Raw genomic sequence first — 13,244 nt, forward strand, 5'->3', positions numbered from 1 at the left:
TAACAAATCGATAACTTATCGAAATAAAATCGATAACTTTTTGATAATATCGAAAACTTTTCTATAAATTATCGAAAACTTTTTGATAATACATTGATAACTCTTCGATAATAAACTGATAACTTGTCAATAAAAAATCACTGACAAACTTTGCTACCGATAGCGATTTTATTATAATACTTTGACTATAATGACTAAACTTACGCTTACAATACCTAATGTTGATAAATAGCTTCTGATTTTCATACAGGGCATATACACTTTATTGTTCTCATCTGAGTGAAAAAACGCACATTAATTAAAAGTGGCGGCCTCCGTGGTGTGATGGTAGCGTGCTCCGCCTACCACACCGTATGCCCTGGGTTCGCACCCCGGGCAAAGCAACATCAAAATTTTAGAAATAAGGTTTTTAAATTAGAAGAAATTTTTTCTAAGCGGGGTCGCCCCTCGGCAGTGTTTGGCAAGCGCTCCGGGTTTATTTCTGCCATGAAAAGCTATCAGTGAAAACTCATCTGCCTTGCAGATGCCGTTCGGAGTCGGCATAAAACATGTAGGTCCCGTCCGGCCAATTTGTAGGGAAAATCAAGAGGAGCACTACGCAAATTGGAAAGAAGCTCGGCCTTAGATCTCTTCGGAGGTTATCGCGCCTTACATTTATTTTTTTTAATTACAAGTTCAACATGTTGACGTTAACGTTTATGATTACGCCAACAACGTTTTTTGACCTTCTTTCCGGCATTTCCATATAAACTGGTAATTAAACTCGGGTGTGGAAAGCCGCCAGTAATCGTTCGACTGATTATATTCACACAATTCCAACTAATTCTGAATTGAAAAAAGTTTAAATCATCATAAATTTTACGCAACAACAATTTGCTTAAAAGCGTATTTGAACCAGACGTGTTATTTATTTTTTAAAGCACTTGATTCCTGTGAAGGCAAGGAAACTGGAGCAACTTTTAAAGTTTCCGTATTCAATTAAATTAACGGTAAATTGGGTTTATCCTCTCTCAATGGAAAAAAGTATTAAAGTAGGGAGCACTAAATGGTAGAGCAAAGTCAACGTATTGAAAGTACTTGAATGAGTTTAAAGAGTCCTTACTAGGATAATAGAAAATAATTAGTTTTTACACAACTCGGCAGTTTTGAAGGACCTGTGCTAAGTAGGGTCGATTTTCTATTAAAATTTCACTATACAAATATCAACCCTAAAAGCAAAGCCTAAATATCAGTTGCGCTAATTTATGCTGAGGAGATAATTTGGGAATCTACAAGTACGTGCCTACCTTGAACTAAAGTCAGCTAAGGAGTCGTCAGCCGAAAAAAATATTTTATTCTATCCAGTCAGCTTTTTACATATTTCATATGGAGGACGTTGGGAGTGAAAATACGACCTACGGTTTGCGTTGAATCCCAGGTAGGAAGAAGCTTCATACTCAACAGCATTAAGGTACGAAAAATGTTTGTTAGGATTCATAGAACTGTTAAACGTATGCAGAACCTTGTAGCTTCACTTCTCCTTCTACGCAATTTTTGAACCTCATCTAGGGGGCTGAAACTTGTAAGGCACACATAATTAACAACGGAGCCTCTGTCGAACCCAAGTTCTTTACGGAAGGTGGAATGAGACAGTCAGATTGGTACCTCTATATGTTTGTACGGAATCTATGTGCGAAAAAGTACTGCCAACATCGACAACACTCTCATAAACCCTCAGAGAGTATCTTTATTATTACTACAACCAAAACAAGCGATAAAGTGTTTCACTTGCGGGGGACTTTGTATTGCCATTCACCTGGAAATAAGCAGAACTAAAAAGTTTTCCACCACCAATGAAAACTTCGTAACGAGAGCATCGGATAATACGCTAGTGGAACTTTTGACAAGCGTACCCAATCGGAAGCGGTGTTATCCCAAACTGCTACAGCTAATATAGGATAAATGCATTATAGAGTGCATTACTCTAATGAAGACTCACTTTGTATATTAACACCTCAGTAGTGAACGGTAAACTTGATTACCTAAAAGCTTCCAGTAGGCGGATTTTCAGCAAGGCTATGAAGAACATACTCGATACTTTTAAATCGGTAACAAGGATGCCCAAACTGCACTCCTGGATTAGCTTCTGCGAAAACGTCGAATATTTTAAGAAGTGGCGAGTCGTAAAATATACTCTTGAGGAACAGAGCTCAGACTTCTTAGAGATATCCTAGTTGAACAGGAGTCTTGCTCACGACCTAAAAGGAATGCCATTCATCTTCTTTGTGGATGGCCAAAGTGTATATACTATTAGCTCTATTAAGCTGTACAAGTATCCGGTGTCGGGAGGTGTAATTCCTGCTCGAATTCAGAGATCTTTGAAGATTTCTATTAGTTGACTGACTGGCTTACAATTACGTGAACTGACTTATGTTGCCTCATGTCTCTCTAAATCGTGGAATAAAGCCAAAAATCACTTACATTCCAAGGGCTGAAAACAGCTTTCAAACATCTTCCAAAGTCTGTAGTCAATCAGCTGTTCTCGTCCCTTTTAAAATGCTGGAACGCCTGATTGTTCTTTACGACGGCTTATCAATACACATATTGGTAGGGCGGGTATACAGGAATGCAACTTGATTCGAATTTGAAATTTAATGGGAAGTTTCTTCTGAGCAGGGTGCCTTTCTTGATAAAGGAGGAGCGTTTGATTGGCATTTTAAAAATCTTTATAGCACTGGCAATCGAATCTACTATAGCAGAACTCGAATAACACTTTTATACCAAAGGTATAAAATATTAATAATAAGTAAAATCGATAATTCGTCGATAACAAAAGATAACACGCCCAGCACCAGTCGATAACAAAACGGTAACTCCTTGACAAGAAATCGTTCATTCATATCGACATTTCCATGTCCATTGTTCCCACATTGCCCTGGTGTGCAGTACTACAGTAATGCTTACATTCGACGTTCTGCTATGTAGCATACCTCTTCAAAAGACTATGATTACGCTTACATTTACGCTTACATTACCCCTTACTGTGAGCAAAGATGTTTACTGATAGAAAAAAAAATTGCAAGTACTGCACCACAAACTTAAACTAATTTTTTTATCTTTTTTATCTAAGCGCTGAGCAGCGTTGACAGATTGACGACACCGTCATCATTTTGACAATTTTAAACTAGAATGACGCTTGAACGATTTTGTAATGAAAAATGACGATTTAAGCCTGCCTTCTATGTAAGATTTTTTTTTAAATATTCAAACCATAAGAAATTACGTATATTTAAATTTGAGATACAAGCTTTATTGAATATTGTATACCTTATACTAAAAATATGTTAGCTTTCGCTGCAGCCAATAACATGACCGGCTCGAAGCATTCGGTCGCTAGAATTTTTGAAAAAGAAATTCCTAACTTAATTACTTTTAAATGTATGTATGTTCTTTGGCACTTTGCTCTTCGTATGCCTGCTTAAAGCTACCCAGCAGTGTAGACACATTCGTGCGCAATATGTATAATTACGGTTCCAATAGTTCTCAGAGAAGTACCTACTCAATTGAAAAATATAATTGCACTATTGGAATTGCAGCCAAAAAAGATGCTACATCCATGTCAAACTCGCTGTCTATCCTTAGAGGCAGTAGTACACAGAGTATTAGAACTTTATGAGCCGTTAAAAATATTTTTTAACTTCGCTGTTAATGTTGACAAAATAGACAGTGCAAAAACCATTCTTGATAACTTACCTGATATGAATGAAATTTATCTCACCATCCTGAAGTATATCCTTCAAAATATTAAAAAAGGTAATAAAATTTTCCAGAGTGAGGGGCTTCAAGTACATAATATGTATTTAGAAAGATTTTATCTAAGTATATTGTATAATTTTGTAAAGCCGGAATATATTACATTAGACAACATAGAAATTATAGATTATAAAAACATTTTAAATATATTGCAAAGTGATCAGATTTATACAGGAGTTTATGCAATGGATGAGCTTATCACCTCTAACATTTCCGAGCAAGAAGATGTCAAATTTAAACAAGATTGTATTATTTTTTATATTGAACTGTTTGATCAAATTAGAAAGCGTTTTGATTTTAACAATGTTGTTCTACAAAACTTAAGTTTCGCGGATCCCAAAGAAGTTGCTGGAAAAAAATTTAGTCTAGCAAAATTTTTCGCACACAATCGATCAGAAAATTGTGCAGGATATTGATAGCGAGTTTAGGGAATTAAAATGTTTAGAATTTAAGACATATTCTGAAAACATTTCTAAGGTTCCTCCAGAATTTTTTGGAAAACAATTTCTACTATCAAACGAGCTGACTCTACATACGCCTTTCTAAAAGAAAAAGAAAAGTAATTGTTAAAGTTACTGAAAACAAGTATATCTTTTAAGACGTTTTTGTTATTTATAAAATAAAATTAAATGAATTAAAAACGATTTTATATGTTGTATGTGGCAACAAAAAATAACAACCAAAGACAATTTTCAGAAAAGCGCCTTTAAAATTAATATTGTTGAATGAAATCCGGCGATATCATTTTGGTTTCCGGCGAATACAATCGTACGTCCCCTGGTATCAACCCAACTTCCTAAATCAAATTTGGTTGTTATTGGTTGTTGCCTTAGATATGACGATTTTTGACGATTTTTTGGGCGGCGTCTGACGACTTGGAAAAAAAATATATGGCAACGCTACGACTGAGTGCCAACGCTCGGTATAGCTAAACTGTTGCTTCGGTGTAATGTTTTCGATGTTTTCTCTTAATTTCACTAACGCTCTCTCCAAAAGCCACTTTTACTTCAGCCGACTTTCACAAAGCGACTTTTTCTCTCTCTATCTCTCATTCTCTTTTTATATCAAAATAAGCTTTTTTGACTCTCAGCCAATAACACTGACAACTTTCCGCCTACACCAACGAACATTTGCTCAATTTCACTCGTACTACTGTCTTCAACATTCATTTAACCCACACACATATACATATATGAGCGCACAAATACTTAAAAACTTTTTACTTAACACTTTCATTGAAAGAAAAATGTACTCTTTATCTACATACAAACACACATACATACATAATATACGTGTAGAACATTTGTGTGTCCTTTACACTTCAGTGTCCTCCTGTTGCTTAAATATAACAGGTGGGCTACGTCTCCACTGTCAATGCGACTAAAATGACTGTAAAAACGACGCAACGGTGATGGCAATGACGACTATGTCACTCCGCTAGGCGGGTATGCTGATGCCATTTAATGGCTGGAGAGGATATAAATATGGCTTTATAGATGTTAAACAATGTTAGGTGTAGATATATATTTACTGTTAATATGTATGTATTGATACCGTTAGCACAGTTGTACAGTTATTTTGTTGTAGGGTATGTGTATTGCATACTCTTGTATGCGAGAATATCAAGACGTGCTTATTCATGTTTGTACGTATGTGATATGGCGTATCTATTGTATTGGTGACGCTGTTGCTCACCTTTAGTGTGACTTTTTGTTCTTCTTCTTTTTTTTATTTGCTTTGCGCTGCCAAATCGCATAGTTATACTCGTACATACATATAACTTGCACTTTATTTTCTTATAATTTCCATATTTTTTACTTAGCAAACAACGTCAAGTTGCAGCGATTTTGTTATCTATGGCTCTATGGCAATGAATGCTTTTTTATCCGCCTCTAACTTTGCGTTTTTATGCCTTTTGAGTACACCGCTGTGTTGTGTTGTGTTTATGCTATTGAAGCACAATTTTCTTAGTTTTTTCAGTCAATTGCACGTTTAAGCATCGCCTACTTACGTTCAGTATTTATTGTGTGTGATTAATGTAGAGAAAAATGTTTGCTGGTGGAATGAACGATAATATTTGTTGGGAGTTTTAATTAAATTTATTGAATTCAATAAAACATTTTTGTTGTTATTGCTTCATAAAAAAATTTGTTCAAAATTTATTATTAAAATGTTTGAGACATCAAAGTTGTGTGATATATGTATATACTAACCTGACTCGATTTGTATGGACGAAAGTTAACCGATATCGCGCCATCGATTTTTCGATAGGATTTGGGCTCAGGAAAAAAAAACTTTGGCGATAACAGTTTTCTGAAAAAAAATATATCTTTTGGGTTTTGGGGAGTGTTTTGGTCGACAAATTTACCCTTTCGCCATTTTTTTTCGCAGGCTTGAAATTTATTTTTTTGGATATGCGTAGTGGAACTTTTTTTCCTGAACCCAAATCCTATCGAAAAATCGATGGCGCGATATTTGTTAATAAATCGACCCAGTCTAATACATACATATGTATGTAGCGGGAAAAGTGCTCGCCTTCCAAAGTGCAGTCAGTACAGTGTACGTTGTAGAGCTTATATGGACGAAATCAGACAGCAAATCACCAAGGCAAGGCAAGAAAAATAAAGCAAAGAAAAGGAAGGAAAAGCAAATGAAAGGTAAAGCAAAGTAAATTTAAGGGACGGAAAGGGAAGAAAAGGAGGGGAGAGGAGAGGAAAACCCGGAGCTGGAACCGAAACCGGATGGCGTGTTATCGAAGTATTACCGGCTTGTAGTCGATGAGTTATCGATTTGTTATATGAATTATCGACGAGGTTTAGAAGGCTTGTAGACTTTTGTCGAGTCTTTACAAATTTGCTATTGAAAATAAAGGTTATGAATGAGCTATTAATCGGTTTGTTATCGAAAATTTTTGGAATAATTATCGAAAAACTATCGATTATTTATCAAAATATATTTGATATGCTATCACGAAGCTATCGATTTTTATCGAAAAGCCATCGATTTGATAGTATTTTCATTTGTTATTTGCGTGTTATCGATTTCTTATCGATTTGCTATCAAAAAAGGTATCGCTTTTTTATCGGAGTGTTGTCAATTTGTTTTTTTTTTTTTTTCAAATCAATCATGATTCAAACTTTTTTTAACTTAAATTAAACTTTTTTTAATGTAAATAAAACTTTTTCAACCCAAATGAAACTTTTTTTTGTATTATCTAATTTGAAAAAAGCTTCGTTCGGTTGGAAAAAAGTTTCTTTTTCCTTGAAGAATTTCTTTTGACCTTAAAACGTCATATTTGAATATTCCAACCATTAAATTTTTATTTGCATTGAAATTAAAAATAAACTTTCATAAAAACATAAACTGTAAACAAGCTTAAATCACAATATTAATTATAAAGTGTTTTAATATTGATTATGCCAGAAAAAATTTGCAGTTTCCTGTGAAACAAATAACAAACGAAATAGCGTTCAAACGTGGGCCGGGCGCTCGAAAAAGGACAAACTGTAATATATGTAATTTCATAATATTTACATACATACACATGTATGTATGTAGCTACAATTAATAACCCAACGCATATATGTGGGTGGTTACTAAAAAGGTAATCATACATAACGAATTTCCATAAATAACAAACATTTTGTCTTAATCAGAAAACTCACAATTCATCTACATATACATAAGTAACTAACTAATTATATGCGTACATTTATTAAAATATTTTGTATATATAAGATGATATATACGAGGGGTACTGATATCAAAGCATTGGATTGATGTAGCATAAATGATTCTTGTTATCGTGACCTTAATAGGTGAGCAAGCGGGCCCAAGAGAAAATGGGGAGTTCCTAATAAGTATGCACCTTCTGCTAACGTTCGAATTGCTGAACTGTGGAATAAATAACTCCAATATTCAGTATTGCAAAATGGTCTTAATTTAGACTACTTTGGGAGTGGTACTTCACAATTATACTTCACTAATAGAGTGCTTAAATCAAAACCGACTAGTTATTCCTCAGCTTGCCGTGCTTTTTTACTCTCTGTTACCTCGTTCGCATATTTTTCCTAAGGTTTAGACTTATCATCAACATGCCTTTCAGAACAGTTATATCTCATGCTTGGTTATTCAGCTATATACATGTATATCTGTATTTTATGCTTTTCTTCTAGCCATATGCGTGTGTATGTGTGAGTAACAACTTCTACTCTTACCCTGCAAAAATCGCGAGTACTCCATGCATGCATGTATGGGTACCCTGCAAAAATCGTTGCATCATGTGGTCCACTAGAGTACTTACCATTATACTGCACTGTAATGTAGCAATGGACCAAGTCATGTTTCTACACGAACATATTGTAAGCCGATCATTGCTCGTTTTTAACGATTGTAATCCCTACACGATGTTTATTCGACTATGGGTACTCCATGGATTACTCTGATGTAATGCGGAGCTGGAGATATGGTCCAGTCCTAGGACATCGCAATGTTAATTGGACCATATTTTTTGTATGAGTTGTGATTAATTTTGGAGCACTCAGTTGGTCCATAGTGAGCACTCCATACATGCATGCATGAAGTACTCGCTATTTTTGCAGGAGTAGCTGCCGACTATATACATATATGTATGTGAAATAATCTCTCTGCTTCAAGCTGCTGGTTATGTGTATGGAATATTATTCGTTGCCTTGTAGATAAGTGTGGCTGCTTGCTTTAATATATACATGTACATAAATTACCAAATAAAAAAAATTCTAATAAATAACATTTTTGGAATAGACAGTAAGCTGAAAGGAACTTCTTGGAAAATCAGCCCCTAATACATTACCCTGAAAAACATAAATATTTCTAAATATTAACTTCCAACATAGCATTACAATAGTGCGATCTATTCTATAACTTTAAAAGTGTTGTTAGTAAGGCCGTATGTCAACGAAGTCGTACCTCTGGAGGCTTGTTAGGCAAGGTTGCACTGGTCGGTCAATAAAGACCTCACATATACTGAATGTGTCCATAGTGTTACTTGAATTTGTTTGACGACCAAACGGAGGAACCCCAGTCAGATACCAGGACTTATGTTATAGAATAACTCCGTCCTCGCAATTCCTATTACTGCCTAGATCTAACTTATAAGAATGTGACGCCAGAAGGTAGTGTCCAGTTAGTATGCCCATCGTGAGTCTTAAGTCTTCTGTCTTCAGAGATATGAGCCAATTTTTGAGTCTAATATCGTAGGTTTTGCATATGGTCCTAAAAATTTTGCAGCACCGCGCTTTTGCCCCCGCCTTTCCTGATCGATTGATAATATGTAGCTTCTGTCTTCTTTTAATTCCTCCCAAAGAGATTGGGACGTTTAGCGTGGATTAAGCCAGTGCTCCAACCTCATTTCAAACTCATCGGACTTTTCATTACCTTCCATCCCTTTATGACCGGAAACTAAGTACAGATATATGGTCGGAACTGAGCGAAGTTTTTACAATGCTTCTTTGGATTCCAGAAGAACTCTCTGAGATTATTTCCTTAATCGAAGCCTGAGGATCAATATATATAGTAACGCTACCGCAGCTTAAGCACGCTACCTCCAGAATTTCTACTGCTTTCTTTATGGCTTTAATTTCCGCCTGAAAGACGCTGCAGTAATCTGACAGCCTGTAGGATCTATTTATTTCTGGAGTGACACAATAAACAGGAAACCCGAAGGGATCGGGATACACGTGTATAGTATTTTCTGCCATTTCTGCACACTGGCGCCAATCCTGTGGCTTAATTGTGGCCTCTAGATCTCTTTCGTTGCTTTGGCGCGGAACTATTTATTCTGTTTGCCCTATATTATATGGCACAATTGGCGATTCGCTAAAGAGCCGAATTAGCTTTTCGTTACGTAAAGTCATCATACCATAGGCTGTACAAAAGAAATGAATTTGCAGTTGGCACTTCAAAACTCGCAGGTGAACCTATGGTCCACCTGCCTATAAAAGGGCCCACTGCCTTTATGACTAGATGGCTACCGCCCATTTGCTTTAACTTCAGCCGTAAGCGGTGCCGTGCTAATGAGATGAGATATTTGTGATTTCTCAGCACCCCGCTTCTCCGTTCTGTCATACCCGCCGAATGGACTCAATGTCAAACTCGTAAAGACTTCATTCATTAAATGGCCAAAGCAAGACGAATTTCTTAAACAAAGTGAGTCTGGAAGTATTTCGGTATTTCGACAAAAGACATTGTAAAAAACATCTCGGAAGCCTCAGGTACACTTTTACTCTGGCATTATTCTCTTTGAATTATGACTTTTCAAAGCACAAATGAAGGTCAAGTTGTGGTGTATTATAATCATCGTCATTGATTGGCACTTAGCCGCTCTAACGAGCACCAAAGTAGGTCGAGTCTACCTCCAGCTCCCTCTGTCAACTCAGGGGACGTCTTCCCCTTTTCTCTGCTTCCACGTTGCGGTATCGACTGAAATTCTTTCTTTGCCGGAGTGTTCTCGTCCAAGCCAGCGAAGCCTTCGGCTTTTATTCGTTGCACTATCTTCATAACTGCATAAAGCCCTTACAGCTCATCACTATAGCTCCTTCGATAAGCTGCGTCGGCATCACGGACAGGACCATTGATCTCAAGAGTGAGTCATCTCATCTTCTCTCTACGCGATTGATTGGAAAGATTTGAAGCCAAAAAAAGATGATGAGTATTGATTATTTTATCATGATAAGACAGTGACCTTATAAGCAATACTAAAAAGCCTGATTCCGTGGTCATTAGCGCGGTTTGCGGGATCGCCTTTCTTGCGGATTGAGCAGAGCAGACTTAAATTCCCACCAGGAGGCATGCGCTCGCAACAGCTCGGCGAGTAATCCGTCATTGCTAGGCGCCTTTTTATTCTTTAGCCGAGATATAGCCATTCTCATTTCGTCATAGTCCGTCGCCGGAACGGAGTCGGATTCGTCTTCTCCCTCGCTAACTAGCAATGAGAAGAAGTGTCCAAACTACAACTTAAGCATACTCTGTAGGTCAATTACCAGGTCACCATTATCATTCCTGCAGGAATCTGCCGCTGTCATGAAACTTTTCGGCATCCACCGAATTTTTCGGTAGAATTTTTGAGCATTATTCCAATCCGCAAGCATCTGATAGTTACTCCTCGAAATCACGTCGTTGCTTCAAATGTTTGCCTTCTAATTAGGAGTCTCTCTTCATTCTTCGCGTTACGATAACGCTCCAATATTCTAAGCCCCTATAATAGGGAGGGAGTAGTGCTCAAATTATAATAGTTTGATCCGGATGCCAAGAAGCTCGGTATATCGCATATAGATCGATATAATTTTCCATCTAGCCAGAAAAAATTTATGGCGTGGAATTTTCTTCTGATATTGCGTGTAGAGTATCACAGCCCAAGAAGTTTCAGACCCAGAGACAAGCCTATACTTTTCTGGAGGCATACAGTAAACTAAATGAAAATCCGCTGCCAAAATTTGAAATTTGTTTAATTCAGTAGATAACTCGCCGATCAAAAATCGATAACTCTTTGATAAATAATCGAAACTTTTTGATAACAAATAGATACATTTTCTAAAACAAATCGATAACAAATCCATAACATGCCGATAAAAAGCCTTTAACTTTTCGGTGACAAATTGATAACTTTTTAATGAAACATCTATAAATTTCGGATAAGTAATCGAAAAATTGTCTGTAGTAAATCGCGAATTTCAAGATAACAAAACTATAACAGCAGTTTCACCGTGTGATTCGCGGTTCGTATCTCGGTGAAACCTTTGATAACATTACGAAATTGCCTGATGATGATTACGTTGGCGGTTTTCGTAATGGTACCATCGCAATATGCAAGTAAATGTTTCTTCCTTTCTTTTCAGTTTCTCTTAGAAAAACATAATAATTGAATATTCAATTATTATAAGCAGGTGTTTAGCTCATGAATTCTTAAAAACTATAACTTATTGATCAAAATCGTTAATCTTTGTTATCGATAGGAAGTTTATAATATTTTGCCTTCAAGTCTAAAACTCGCCTATACCTCGTCGATAACACACCGATAAAACCCTTAGTTTTTTTCGGTAAATAATGGAAACTTTTCGATAAGAAAATGATACATTTTCTAAAACGAATCGATAGCACCCCGATATGAAATCTTTAAATTTTCAATGACAAAATCTATAATTTTTGGATAAGTAATCGAAAACCTTTCTGTAGTAAATCGCAAATTTCAAGATAACAAAACTATAACTCGTTGATATAACATTTTGATTACAAATCGAAAACTCGCCTATACCTCGTCGATAACACAACGATAAAACCATTGGTATTTTTGATAATTAATCGAACACTTTCCGGAAAATAACCAAAAGCAATGAGAGCAATCACCGCTTAATTCATACAAACAAATCGATACATTTTCTAAAACAAATTGGTAGCACGCCGATATCAAAACTCTAACTTTTCGGGGACAAATTTTTCGATAAGTAAATGACAACAAACTAAAAACGATAATATTTGTTTATCGATAGCAACTTTTTAAAATTTCGACTACAAATCGAAAACACGCCTATAACACGTCGATAACATACAGATAAATATCAATAATTTATAGATAAGAAATTGATAGCACACCCATAAAATCCCGTCGATAACCTAGGTCTTTTTAATATCCCAAATACTTCGATTACTTAATAACTTATCAAACGTCATTCGTGATTCATATCAACGAGAAACACCTCCTTGTGATACATCAAAATTCCTATTCCATTCTGACAGTCTGTACACATACATAAATACTTCAATATAATAACTAAGTTGAGTTTCAGGTTTAATTAAAATAAGCAGACTGCTCTTTATGTTAACTCCAAATTCACATACATTCCAGCTAACCTTTATTATGTTTTTTCCACTTCTATTTGACTAGTCAAGCCCTTTTACAAGAATTTTGCTTAGCTCACACCGCTAATACCTACTGAATATAAAAGCCGTCTACGCTATTCTTCTATCCAACCCGTTATTACACTGACAAGCTTTATGGAATTTTTATGTTTTTGACTTGACCTACTCTTTATCTTTTTTGTTTTTTGCAAAGAAGTCTACGTACAACACGTTATATTGTTGTTCGCCACTGGATATCCGCCAATGTTGCATATGAAAAGTGAGTTTGCTTATCGTCGGTTTAGTATGAGAGACACTTCGCATGTAGGAAAATTAAACCATGGTAGGACGTGAATAGAGACTAATTTTGTTCAGCAATCGGAAATATTTTGTCATTTCACTGAGGGCTAAAAAAAAATTGTGAAGCTAGGAATTTGTCGTTTCTCTAAGCCTCCAGTGCATTCCAAAAGAATTTCATAGATGACTAAGTTACTGAGAAGAACGCAGTAAAACCCCAATGGAGCTCTAAAACTAATTTATAGTACCCATTTGAAATGGCCCTATAGAGCAACTCCTAG

This window comes from Eurosta solidaginis, chromosome 1 (genome assembly GCF_040869045.1).
Source record: "Eurosta solidaginis isolate ZX-2024a chromosome 1, ASM4086904v1, whole genome shotgun sequence".
Taxonomy (NCBI): domain Eukaryota; kingdom Metazoa; phylum Arthropoda; class Insecta; order Diptera; family Tephritidae; genus Eurosta; species Eurosta solidaginis.